Source organism: Triticum urartu, chromosome 2A (assembly GCF_056163025.1).
Source record: "Triticum urartu cultivar PI428250 chromosome 2A, HENAU_Tu73, whole genome shotgun sequence".
Taxonomy (NCBI): Eukaryota; Viridiplantae; Streptophyta; class Magnoliopsida; order Poales; family Poaceae; genus Triticum; species Triticum urartu.
The window spans coordinates 68,029,594-68,043,412 of record NC_141874.1 but is presented as its reverse complement, the minus strand read 5'-3'; the positions used below and the strand labels follow the sequence as shown (position 1 = coordinate 68,043,412).

The following is a 13,819-nucleotide window of genomic DNA, read 5'->3' as shown; positions in this document are numbered from 1 at the left end:
TCATAAAGTGAGTGAAGTTGCGTCCTGGATACAGATGCCCCATGATAAAAAGTAGTTCGAGGCATCTACATTTATTTTTTCTTCCCAATGCAAGCTACCACTAGTGGGCCTCATTAAGAAATAGAAAATAAATCTCTAGTACACATGCATCTCTACTTTTCACTCCAATTTTTTCAATTTTTGTCACCGGACCACACTTTTTCTCTCCAAGCACCCGCCTCCTGGAGAGGATCCCGCCTCCCTATCCGAACCTACTTTATCTGATATCCGATCCTACATGGCATGCGAGGCATCACCCTGGGGCTATGCATTGTACATGCCCTGAGGCCAACTCCAATGCGTGACCTGCTACTTCTTGAGCTTGCGTTGGTTTTTTTCTTGAAGAGGAAAGCGTGATGCAGCAAAGTAGAGATAAGTATTTTCCTCAGTCTGAGAACCAATGTATCAATCCAGTAGGAGACCACACACAAATCACCCAATACCTGCACAAGCAATCAAACAACTTGCACCCAACACGATAAAGGGGTTGTCAATCTCTTCACGGTTACTTGAAAAAGTGAGATCTGATAGAGATAGATAAACGATAAAGTAAATAATTTTGGTATTTTTGGTTTATAGATCGGAAAGTAAAAGATTGCAAAAATAGCAAATCGGAAACTAATATTGTAGATCAGAAACTTATAGGATTGTCGTGGAATTGTCACGGCAGATGTCCTAGTATGAGGACTTAGTCGTGAGGCCAACACATCTTTGAAGTAGCTTGAGAGGGGTTGAGCAGAATCGAGAGACGCAATACAAGACAAGGATTTAGACAGCTTCGGGCCCTGGGAAACATCATCCGGAATAGCCCTACATGCTGTTTGTGGCTAGATCTCATTATGCTCATGAAAGAGTTGCCGCATAAGCCGGCTCCCCCTTTGTGTCTACCCCTAGAGATTATTTTCTGCCCCTCCTTATATATGTTGAAGGGGCGGGTTACATGTGGAGTCCTAGTAGGACTGGGACTAGTCTATCCTTTCTTAAAAGTTGAATACAAGTCCGGTTCTTGCTTCCTCGTAAAGGAAATATTCGTCATCCCTTTCCTCTTAAGCCGGCCCACCAGAGTATAAGCTGACCTGTTGGGCCTTGGGCCTTGTCGTCCGTCTGATCCGCCTGCCGAGTCTCAGCGAGTCACAATGTCCAGACGGGTTACATGTAAACCGCCATGTCCGGGCGGATCGCCAGTGAGTCGCCAAGCTCCAGCCAGGTCTCTGGTGAGTCGCCAAGTCTGGCCGGGTCATACCACGGGGTATATCCCCGACATTAGCCCCCACTTTAATTTGGATTTATCCATGTTAAACTGATCCTGTAGAATAAACACAAGAACAAACTTGATAGGTTGTGCTCCGGGTTAAATATTTTCCTGAACCGGCACCTGATCATCTTTAAGTCCTTGTCATTTCCTCCTGGATGCATACTCAAAGATCTTATAGCAAATCACTTTTAACAGATATGCCCAAACCTTGCCAATGCAAAAATCCAGGCACTTCTTCTCAAAAAATCCGGGTCAATAAGCCAGCTTCATAAGCAATTTGCTGACATTGGCTCTTGTTGAGAAGTATTATAAGAAATAATCCATTTGAATCAGCCTTCAATGCTCTGACTTGACCAAAATATTGGTCTTGAAATATTCAACTGATATTCAACCGGCTTAAAGATGTAGATCTTGCCGATTTATGATTTCCAAAATTGCCGGATTATAAACAAATGATGTCGGGTCATGATTGTTGCAGACACCGGGTTAATCTGGTCTACTCCAAATTGAGAATTTGAAGATTTTTTCTCCCTTATATGCATATCACCTGTAGCCCCCAAGTGCCGGGTTGTCATGCTTGCAGCAACCTGGGACTTGTAATTGCCTTACGCTCATGAAAACTTCAACCAGTGTAGCCCCCAAGGGCCGGGTCATTATGCAATAATGAGCAGGGACTTTGTAGATATAACCATGTAAATTTGAACATTAACGTGTAGCCCTCAAGGGACGGCTTAGTAAGATAATACTGAGATGGGACTTTGTATATAATTTATTGATAATAACATCATATAATATGATCTCCACCATGGGGCTTGAACCCACGTCCACAAGGTTAAGAGCTTTGTACTTTACCAACTAAATAGTGGATCTTTCAATATAATGGGCTGAAGGTTGTGTACCTTGAATTGTTGACAGGAGCAATTGGGAGCCCCCAAGGCCGGCTCATTATGATACGATGAGTCGGATCTTCAAGAAGGCTAGTAAAAATGACTTTGCATTAGCCCCCATGGTGCATGCTTGCAGCGACATGAGACTTGCATATTTGATATAACCTCAACTTGAATAATGTAGCCCCCAAGTGCCGGGTCGTAAGCCTGCAGCGACTCGGGACTATTCCTTCAATTGTAGAATAAATCATATCCATTGATAATATAATAGCCATTGCGCTAAAGCGACTTTGAAAACCTCATCTATTGATAAGTAAACCCGGAGTTTAAATACCCTGCGGCTCTTGGCCGATGACGATTTAATACACCTCCATTGTAAACCGGAATCTTTATAACCCGGCGGCTTATAGCCTTTGAGAAAATCAAGAATTGATAACCCTTTTGAGACACCAATTTCAATCTTTGACGATGGGCTGGAACTTAGTCATTTATGTAAGTCATAGCTCTGTAAATCCTGCATAGAGTTTAAACAACATATGCCCTGGCGACTTAACGTCAAAAGCCAGGGCAGTTAACCACAGTCTTATCCTGCACACAAGTAAATCACAAGACCCCTTGGCGGTTTACCGCAGGGCGGGTCATAATATCCCACATATAACCAATGTGATATTCAATTTGTATTGCCGGTTTACATGACCTGTGCAGTAAGAGTGATAACCCAATTCTTAGAAGCCAATACTTCTAAATATATGATGATTGTCACATGCTGGCGACTTTATCGTCCAAAGGCAAGCCGGGTTTAAATGAAACCACACTTATACTTAGATCTGAACAAAAAAGTCTCAAGACAAAACCAAATATTGTTTGCAAAAAACTTAAACCAAATAAAAATTGAGGTTTCTGATTCGAATACGATCAGTAAACCGTTCCAAAGGGGTTAAGCTAGGATTCGAATACGATCATGTAGCCCCCAGTGGCTTTGGCGTTGCGCCGAACAAGAGGGTACCAATAGCTATGTTCTCTTTGGTTCGAACACTACCTATGTTTGAACAGGAAGCCCCCAAATGACCTTGAGAGGTTTTTAACGACCCTGATTCGAATACGATCCAAGTCGGACCCAAAAGGGGTTAAGCTATGATTCGAATACGATCAAGAAGCCCCCTAGTGAGTTTGGCAGTGTGCCAATCAAGAGGGTACCGACAGCTATGTTCTTTTTGGTTCGAATACGACCTATGTTTGAACAGGAAGCCCCCAAGTGACCATAATAAGGTAAGCCGTAAGGCAGGATACCCATGTTTGAATCGCACATCATCGCAGCAAGTTCTCTTTGGCAACCTTTAATTTTTCTGAGAACTCGAATCTTGCGAGAGATTAATTCTTTTTGAACCGGAACTTTAAACCGGATTTGAAAGCTTCAAAACTTTGTGGGAGACAGATTGTCCTTGAACCGGATGTTTGAACCGGATTTGAGAGCTTAAAAGATTTGTAAGAGACAAATTTACCTTGAGCCGGATGTTCGAACCGGATTTGAGAGCTTCAAAGCTTTGCAGGAGAGAGATGTCTCTTGAACCGGATTTTAAACCGGAATCTTTATTTTGAACTGACAATGTTCTAACGGCTTTTAAATTTTCATCAATGTGGCGGTGTCCTCCGGAACCGGGTTATCATTCCCTCCAATGACCCGGAGTTCCCGAGTCATGTCATTGTAGCCCCCGAGTCTTAAGATTACTCGAGGAGTTGGCTTGAGACTCTCCATATTTAGTCGTGATATAAACCGGTATGAGTTATTCAACAGCTCAGTGATATAATACTCTCTTTTGCAGTAGACAACTTGTCCTGCATTGAGAAACTTGCAAGGCAGAGTAATTGATCCTTTAAAGAAATGAATATGTAAAAAATATACCGGATGCATTTCACCTGATATGTTAAGCCGGAATTTATCCGCCGCAGAGTTGCTGTTGCCTACCGTGAAGCTCAAATCAATCGCAGATGAGTTGGCCGCGGCGTTGTAAGCCGGTGTGGATAGATGAGTCAATCGTAGGCGCGGTAATCCGCGGACGGGCGAGTCAACCACGTCATGTTGATGTCAATTGGGTCACAGAGACGTCAGTTTGCACGTCCATTGAGCAGCGAGTAGGCACGGGTCCGGTGAATCAATGTTATCCAGGCCACAGGCGGCAACTCGCCCATGTCCGTTAAACCATATGATGCGGACAAACACCGGTGTAAACCACTTTTGTAAGGAATAATTGTCCTGCATGCAAAAACATATTGTCTGCCAGAGTGACTGCTCTTAGATGAATTAATATATGCTGAAAAAACATAGAGGGTAAATAGCACCTAGCATTCTCGTCAGATGAAGGCGGAACCAGCGCCTTGAAAAGAATACTAGTGTTTTGGTTTGCACTCCCATGTATTGAATATTAATCCTGATGAATCCACTTGAAGATGCCTTGGCGTGAGGCAATATAAAATATTTGTACTGTTCACCAATTAGTATTACTTGTATTAGTATCCCCTGGCTGTTTTCCTTTCTATTTTCTTCCTCCGTCGTTAATTCCAGAGTCCATCAAAACTTGAATCTTGTGCCAAGGAATTGTACTTCATAGTGGCTTGCTTTGGACTTGTGGCTGCTATAACCGCTGTAGTCCTGGGACATCTGCAGCCTTGTGTGCGACGCGGCCGTTGCGGGACTGGACGCCTCATAGAGTTACTGTTAGGGCCACCGGGTCGGGCTCTCCTGCTGGGTTCCCAGCATGCACTATCGTGCAGGGCGAACCAGAGGCCAGCACGTGTCCTGGTGGACCCCACTACTTAAACAATCCAGCATATCTCTCTGATTGCAGTTAGGTTTCAGAAAATCAGCGAAACCACATCTTTCTCTCCCGCGTAACAACAGATTGCCGCCAAAATCTCTTTCGTGGCTTCATCCTTTTTCCTACCAATCTATTTCCATTGTTACCCACCCCGGATGGGAGGAGAATAGATCAAGATTGACAGAAAATTGTCCTCTCCGTGGATCAACATCTACGGTGTTCTTCCGCATGGACGGAGCTCCTGGCACTTCGTCGTCTGTAGGTATGTTCTTGCTCCTGCAATGCAATGTACAAATTATTAACACTCTTGATCATACGAAGGTGATAAGATTAAAAGAAACAAAAAAATAAAGAGTTGAATGTATGACATGTAAATTAGTCCTTCAGAAATAGCTCCCCATACTTCATCTTACTTAGCCCTTCGGAATTGCATTATAATTCTGTTACTGATGATCACTCCTATGATGTTGTGCACATTATGCATCAGAGTACCACCTAAGTTTGTGCTAAATTTTCTTGCATGAGATTTCTCCTTTGACTTATTCTCTTTTTTGATAACTCTAATAATAGAGATTACTGTATCAAAGAAAAAAAATCAATATTTTGCTAATGCTATTGTGACTACCATGTGTTGTTTTGCAACACATCTTGTACCATCTTTAAGAGCTTTTCATGTTACGCTAAAACCAGGACTGAATATCGTGTGATTTTTTACTCTGTGTGTTGTCCATCAACTAATTAGTATATGATGAATTTTATTAGTTAGTCGCTAGAAATTAAAATGAACATGCACATGTCATTCACTTGTATTGACTTTTGGATCAACATTGTATCTAGAGTTCCCAAATGTTATCGGACTCGGGATGGCCAACATCTAAAAAATGACCAGCTGCCAATTGAGGTATTGATCACTTACATGTCATATTCCTAATTCAAGTTTATATCTCACAAGAAATTATTTCTTTGTTCTTCCAGGTCTTGGGTAGCCAATCAAGTCGCATACAAGATAAACCCTTTTAAATAGCTCTATATAAACTTTGTATCTCAGGATTGCTCTACAAAACAGTTACCTTGCGATGTAATAATTTATCTTGCCATTCCTTCTGATGTTAGATGCACAATGGTTTATGCTCAATAAAGATATATACATGAATATGAATTAGTTGTTGGTTATTCCTTTTGATATGTTAGATGTGTAACTGTGATTTAGTTTTCCAATTAAATGTGATCTTCGGCACTACATTTACTTAAAAGCGTTTTCATCAATTTGTGATTTCCCCCCAGTACAATGCTATTGAAAAGCAGAGAAGCAGAGAAAAATGGATAGCTCTCATACTTCAAAGTTTACTTAAAAGCGTTTTCATCAATTTGTGATTTCCCCCCAGTACAATGCTACTGAAAAGCAGAGAAGCAGAGAAAAATGGATAGCTCTCATACTTCAAAGTTTAGTACGAGAGCTAGTTAGCTACTAGTACAGAGGTAGATACTAGTACAGAGGTAGATGAACTAATGAATCTTCACGCACCTTTTCCTGTTGAGTCTGCATCAAGCTCGCACCTTCTAGTGCGACTGCACGGCATCTTGGCCACCGGCTGACGGTGCAGCAGTTCCACCATGGCACCATCTCCCACGGAGCGGGCTGGACAGAACCTTGGCATGGCCTTGGGTGCGCCGGAGACGGGCACCACTAGCCGTGATGGCTCCCATCTTGCCGCCGGCCAAGGAGACGGTCGGGCGTGCCGCAGCGCCCCTGAGGCGAGCAGAGCTAGCCGCGACGGATCCCATCTTTCCTCCAGCTAAGACCACGGCCCCAGCAGCTCAGCGTGCCGAAGGCGCGCGACGCTAGCTAGTGGCGACGACTCCCGTCTCACCGCCTTCCAAACCCACCCCACGGCTCCCGGTGGCGAAGCGCGCCGGAGACTGATGGCGCTACCCGCGACAGCTCCAGTTCACTAAGCGCGTCGGAGACGGGCGGGGCTAGCAGCGAAATCTCTGGTCTTGCCGCTGGCCACAGCCCGGACGCCGGATTTCACCACGCCATAATCCTCTCTTGTAGTGGAATCAGTGGTTGTGGAATAGAGGGAGCGGCAGCAGTAGTGTGCTGGGATAAGGCTTCAATAAATTAAAAAAAATAAAAACGTATTATTGAGTGGTGGGGTCCACCAGAACACGTGCTGGCCTCTGGTTCGCCCTGCACGATAGTGCGTGCTGGGAACCCAGCAGGAGAGCCCGACCCCCACTTTACTGTGGTACTTGAATCTGTTTCGCGGAGGACGCAAGAAACACCGGTGATGTTTTTTTTTCAAATATCCTCTGAGGTCTCCCTTGCCCTTTCCACGTGGGCAGCCTATTTCTTTCCAGCCGAATGACTCAGGACACAGCAGCGGCCAGCAGGGACCCAATGCGGGTGGAAACAGCGTGGAACAGCGACAAGTGGGGTGAGGCGGAGGTGCAATTTTGACCAAGCCACAGCGGGAGTGCCGGCGTCAGCGACTTAGGGCATCTCCAGCCGTTGGCTCCCCAGGAGGGGCAAAAAACCGCCCCTGGGGGCGCTAAACCGCGCACTGGGGGTGTGATGCCCCCCAGTCGCGGCCCTCCACGGGATTTTAAAAAGTCAAATACGGCGCAAACATGATTCAAATTTAACGCAAACATCGGCGAGTTCGTTCAAATTTAAACATACTTTACAAAAAAGGGAAAAACTACCGCGGGCTACCCCCGCCGTCTCCCTCGCCGCCCGCCTCGCCGCCCGCCCACGCGGTTCTACATGCCGAGGAGGCGGTAGAACCGCGTGTAGTCACCGCCGTCGTCGTCGTCGTTGCCCCCGCCGACGCCTCCGCCGTCCCTGCTGCATCCCTCCCCCGGTTGGCGCGGCGGGTTGGACGGTCCGGGGTCGTCGTCGTTGTCGCTGAGGACCACGACGCCGTGCTCGTCCTCGCGCCCACGCTTGCGGGAGGCGATCTCCTCCAGGGCCCGGCGCTGCCGGACCATCTCGTCGCGGAGGTAGTCGTCCTGCGCCCACCGCAGGGCGTCCTCGCCAGAGAAGCCACGCCGGGCTATCTCCTCGTACTCCACGGGGAGGCCGGGCTCCGGCTTGGGCTCGACGAGGACGAAGCGGCCGGTGGGGGAGGCGTTGTCGCCGATGCGGACGCCGGAACTGCGGGTGCGCGCGCTGACAGGCGCGCCCTGGGGCTCCGGCTTGATGGGGCGGAGGTGGAGGCAGTGGGAGCTGCCGGACGAGGAGCTTCCCCGGCGGCGTGTGAAGGACGGGGGAGCGGGGTACTCGAGGCGCGACGTGTTGCCGCCCTTGATGTACTCGAGGACGGCCTCCAACGTGCGCCCGGGCACGCCCCACCACCGACGCCGGCCGACGGCGTTGAGCCTGCTAGAGGGCTCGACGCCGTTGGTGGCCTCGAGCTGCTCGGCGTGACGGCGCCGGAAGTAGGGCTCCCAGAGCAGGCTGTCGGGGACGTACCGTGGCCCCTCCCTCGCCGCACGCGGCAGGGACGAGCGGATGCGTGCGATCTCCGCATGCCGTGCCGGTGGGTATCGGGGGCACCGGCACGCCGCCGGCGCTGATCCTCCATGCCCCGGGAATCCGCATGTCCGGCGGGACCGGGTACTCAGCCTCGAAAAGGAGGCGAGCCTCGCTCTCGTGAAGATGGCGGCGACCGAAGCCGTTCGCCGCCGCGCCGTCGCCTGGAAGCGCTCGGCCATGGGTGCTGGAGACGGCGAGAGAGAGGAGAGGGAGGAACGACGACGACGAGAGAGAGGCGAGGGAGGAACGACGACGGCGAGAGAGTACGAGTCGCCGAGTGCTCTGGGGCGCGTCTTATATAGGCCGAGGCGCCGCCCGTGCGCGAGCCGCCGTGAGTACGCGTGGCGGGCGAGGGACGCGCGTCGCCCGTGAGGCATCAATGGCGCAGGCTGACCGGCGCGGCAGCGCGACAGCTTTGGCATTGATTCGCCGCGGGAAACGAGGCGATGAGGACGATGAAGGGCCGAGAAGAGGGTAGAGTCGCTGACGAGGCGGGCCCGCGGCTGTTTCGCGCCAAAACAGTTCGCCCCGGCGCCCCCGGGCACCCCCAGCGTGCCAGGTTCAGTCTGGATCCGCCGGCGCTGTTTTCGGCCAAGCCGGCGAAAACCGGGCTCCTGGGGGCGCGACTGGGCCGATTTTTCGACGCCGGCGCAAAAAAATGCCTGGGGAGACCTTCCTGGAGGCGCGGCTGGAGATGCCCTTAGAAAATAGCCCGCAGCAGCAGCTCAACAACACAGAAACGGACGTGGGCGGCTCGACGCCGTGACATCGCCGCGTTTAAGGCGGCCAAACGTCCTACAGGCAACAGCGACTCGGCGGAGCATTGAAGCGGAGTTGGGCGGTGGTTGATTCCCCAGAAGACGGTTGACCCGGGCGAGTTATGGCAACGGCGACTTGGAGGCAAGCCCCTGATCATCGTAGCAGCAGCTCCAATAGGGGCGGCTCAGGCAGAACGGATCCGTGCGGCGGCTCAAAGCACTTGGCGGCGGGTCGTGCAGTCCGCGACAGAGGTACGGAGAGGTGCCCGATGCAGGCCCGCACGTAGTGGAGGTGGTTCAGTGCGGCAGCTTAGCGGGGCGAAGGCCTCGGAGGCCCGGATTAAAGCCGGCAGGATGACGGCGGTGGTCGGCGGCTCGTGCTTGAGCCTCGCAAAGGCTGCTTGGAGCGGCGACTCAAAACGTGCGCGCGGCTGCGGACGCGAGCCCGCGCTATGGCGGCTCGGAGTCAGGTGCTGGTTCAGTGCAAGATGGGCAACTTGAGAATAACACAGTGGCTTACTCCCTTGATTTCAACCTATCGGTCCTGGCGGAGGCGACTCGAACTCGCCATGACTTGAAATTCTGGCCAAAGCAAAACCGGCGGGCGGCGGCTTGAAACTAAACCACGGCCGGATCCGTTTCCGAGTTATGGCCAGTTAACCAAACCGAGTCTTGGTCTTATTTCCCTTGGTAATGATCGCTTCACATTGACGCGACTTGCTGATTTGATTTTCGCGTGGACTAATAGTCCATCCAGTCTGATTAAGCAATTTTTCCTTTTCATGGAAAACACCAATGATAAAATGACTTTTGGTTTTGCTTGCTGCCGCTGATATGTCTCCAATGTATCTATAATTTTTGATTGCTACATACTATATTATCTACTATTTTGGACATTATTGGGCTTTATTATCCATTTTTATATTATTTTTGAGACTAACCTATTAGCCAGAGGCCCAACCCAGAATTGCTGTTTTTTTGCCCGTTTTAGGGTTTCGAAGAAAAGAAATATCAAATGGAGTCCAAACGGAATGAAACCTTCGGGAACGTGATTTTCTTATCGGATAAGACTTAGGAGACTTGGACCCTACGTCAATACACGTAACAGGAGGACACGAGGTAGGGGGGCGCGCCCACCCCCACCAAGCGCGCCCTCCACCCTCGTGGGCCCCCTGTTGCTCCACCGACGTACTTCTTCCTCCTATATATATCCACGTACCCCCAAACAATCTGAACAGGAGCCAAAACCCTAAATCCACCGCCGTAACTTTCTGTATCCACGAGATCCGATCTTGGGGCCTGTTCTGGAGCTCCACCGGAGAGGGCATCGATCACGGAGGGCTTCTACATCAACATCATAGCCTCTCCGATGAAGTGTGAGTAGTTTACCTCAGACCTACGGGTCCATAGTTAGTAGCTAGATGGCTTCTTCTCTCTTTTTGGATCTCAATATAATGTTCTCCCCCTCTCTTGTGGAGATCTATTCAATGTAATCTTCTTTTTGCGGTGTGTTTATTGAGACCGATGAATTGTGGGTTTATGATCAAGTCTATCTATGAATAATATTTGAATCTTCTCTGAATTCTTTTATGTAAGATTGGTTATCTTTGCAAGTCTCTTCGAATTATCAGTTTGGTTTGGCCTACTAGATTGATCTTTCTTGCAATGGGAGAAGTGCTTAGCTTTGGGTTCAATCTTGCGGTGTCCTTTCCCGGTGACAGTAAGGGCAGCAAGGCACGTATTGTATTGTTGCCATCGAGGATAACAAGATGAGGTTTTCTTCATATTGCATGAGTCTATCCCTCTACATCATGTCATCTTGCTTAAGGCGTTACTCTGTTTTTAACTTAATACTCTAGATGCATGCTGGATAGCGGTCGATGAGTGGAGTAATAGTAGTAGATGCAGGCAGGAGTCGGTCTACTTGTCATGGACGTGATTCCTATATACATGATCATACCTAGATATTCTCATGACTATGCTCAATTCTGTCAATTGCTCAACAGTAATTTGTTCACCCACCGTAGAATACTTATGCTCTCGAGAGAATCCACTAGTGAAACCTATGGCCCCCGGGTCTATCTTTAACATATTGATCTCCTACTACTTAGTTATTTCCTTTGCTATTTCCTTTGCCTTTATTTTACTTTGCATCTTTTATCATAAAAATGCCAAAAATATTATTATCATATCTATCATATCTATAGGGATTGACAACCCCTATTTGCGTTGGTTGCGAGGATTTATTTGTTTTGTGCAGGTGCGAGGGACTCGCGCGTAGCCTCCTACTGGATTGATACCTTGGTTCTCAAAAACAGAGAGAAATACTTACGCTACTTTGCTGCATCATTCCTTCCTCTTCGGGGAAAACCAACGCAGTGCTCAAGAGGTAGCAAGAAGGATTTCTGGCGCTGTTGCCGGGGAGGTCTACGCAAAAGTCAACATACCAAGTACCCATCACATACCCTTATCTCCCGCATTACATTATTTGCCATTTGCCTCTCGTTTTCCTCTCCCCACTTCACCCTTGCCGTTTTTTCGCCCTCTCTCTCTATCCTCCCTCTCCATTTGCCTCTTTTTGCCCGCTTGCTTTTTGTTTGCTTGTGTGTTAGTTTGTTTGCTTGTCGTTATGGCTAGTCCTTTACCTTCTGCATCTATGTTTGAAATTGGGGAAACTATTGTCGATAATAATTTTGATGCTCCTACTAAAGAACCCACTATCTCACATATAAAAAGATTCCGTGTTGGTAGTGGTAATATTATTGGAAAAGGAGTTATTCAAGATTTCATTACTTGTGCCGGTGCTTTACCTTCTATGGGTAGTTCTATTCTTCATAGAACTAGTAGTCTTGCGGACGCTATTGCCATGCTTGTAGTTGAGCTTGAAAGACAATTCATGCACATGCATTGTAACACCCCGGATGTAACCTACCTTATTTGTATTCCAACTCTTGCCGTTTCCGACACTAAGTTATGATATTTCCTCATTGTTGGGTTTTTGTCTCCGTGTGTTTTGACTTTGTCATGCATCTCATATCATGTCTTCATGTGCATTGCATTTGCATACGTGTTCGTCTCATGCATCCGAGCATTTTCCCGTTGTCCGTTTTGCATTCCGACACTCCTATGTCCTCCGGTGTCCCTTTCTACCTCTTTTCATGTGCGGGTATTAAACGTTTTTAGATTGGACCGATACTTGTCATGCGGCCTAGGTTTACTACCGGTAGACCGCCTGTCAAATTTCGTGCCATTTGGACTTTGTTTGATACTCCAACGGTTAACCGAGGGACCGAAAAGGCCTCGTGTGTGTTGCAGCCCAACACCCCTCCAAAGTGGCCCAAAACCCACCTAAACCTCCTCCATCACCTAGGCCGTTCGATCACGATCGCGTGGCCAAAAACCGCACCTCATTTGGAGCTTCCTAGCTCCCTCTACCTATAAAACTAGACCTCCCCCGAAATTTTCGGGTCATTCTACCCTAACCCTAGCAAAACCCGCTCCTCTGCCGCGCCGGACATGTCCGTTCCGGCCGGACGTCCCGCCGCCGCCAAGCTGGACCAATAGACGAGCGCCACGTCATCTCGCCGGATCCCGCGCCGCCGAAGGCCGCCAGGCCCGCGCGCGGCCCTCCCGGCCCACGCGTGCCCCGTCACCCGTCGCCTGGGCGCCCCGCCTCCCGCAAGGTTGCGCCGCCGCCCGGAGTGCGCACCGGCCGCCGCGCGCCATCGTCGGCCTCGCTGCTCCGGCGACCACCGCACCGACGCCGGCGCCGCCCCGTCCTCGCTGCACCACCACCGAGCCCGCACCGCGCCTTGCTGCCGCTTCTCCGACGCCGGCAAGCGCAGCTCCTCGCCGGCCTCTCCCCCAACCTCGCCGGCCCTCTTCTCCGGTGAACAGCTCCGGCAAGCACCTGCTGCTACAGTGCCCACTACAGTGCCGGTGGATCTAGATCTCGGTTGACTTTCCCCCGAAACCCTAATTTTTTTTTTGCATTCTTCCACATGCCATAACTCTGCAGTCGTTGCTCTGATTCATGCGTGTAGCATATCAAAATGTTCGTCTCGATGAGTCCATCATTTCATCTCATCGCATCATTCTAATTTGAGCTCATCTTGATGCTCGAAATGCTTTTGGAAGAGGGCTATGTGATGTTACTTTCAGATCTGTTTCAGCTAATGCACTTTTGTCATTTTTGCCATGATTAATGTGTGCATGCTATGATCCTGAGCTCTACATGTGTTTTGAAGTATGCCATGCCATCTTTACAGGGGTGTATACCATGTATTTTTGTGATCTTTGTGGTGACTAGCACAAGCATGCAAAGTAGCTTACTCAATGATACTGATTTTAGGGACTTAGAATTTCACTAAGTCCTTGCCCTATCATTATTTTTGTGCCATATGTTCATGTTGTTTCCTAGTGATCCGTGCCTATTTTGAGCATGATCAGTAAGGATGTTTTGTAGATAGTGCTGTGCTCTATCCCTCCATGTCTTTGTTTGCAATTATGGAGCACCCTAGCTTGAG

General features: G+C 48.9%; 1 long non-coding RNA gene across 1 annotated transcript; it reads right to left on the bottom strand.

The window, feature by feature from the left end:
* Positions 1 to 510: 510 nt before the first annotated feature.
* On the bottom strand, positions 511 to 7,096 carry LOC125535654 (uncharacterized). Its single transcript, XR_007294760.2, has 3 exons — positions 6,523 to 7,096; positions 4,522 to 5,273; positions 511 to 4,435 (listed from the first exon to the last, which is right to left on the bottom strand). It is a non-coding gene; the product is annotated as an uncharacterized LOC125535654 (long non-coding RNA).
* Between the last annotated feature and the right edge of the window lie 6,723 nt (positions 7,097 to 13,819).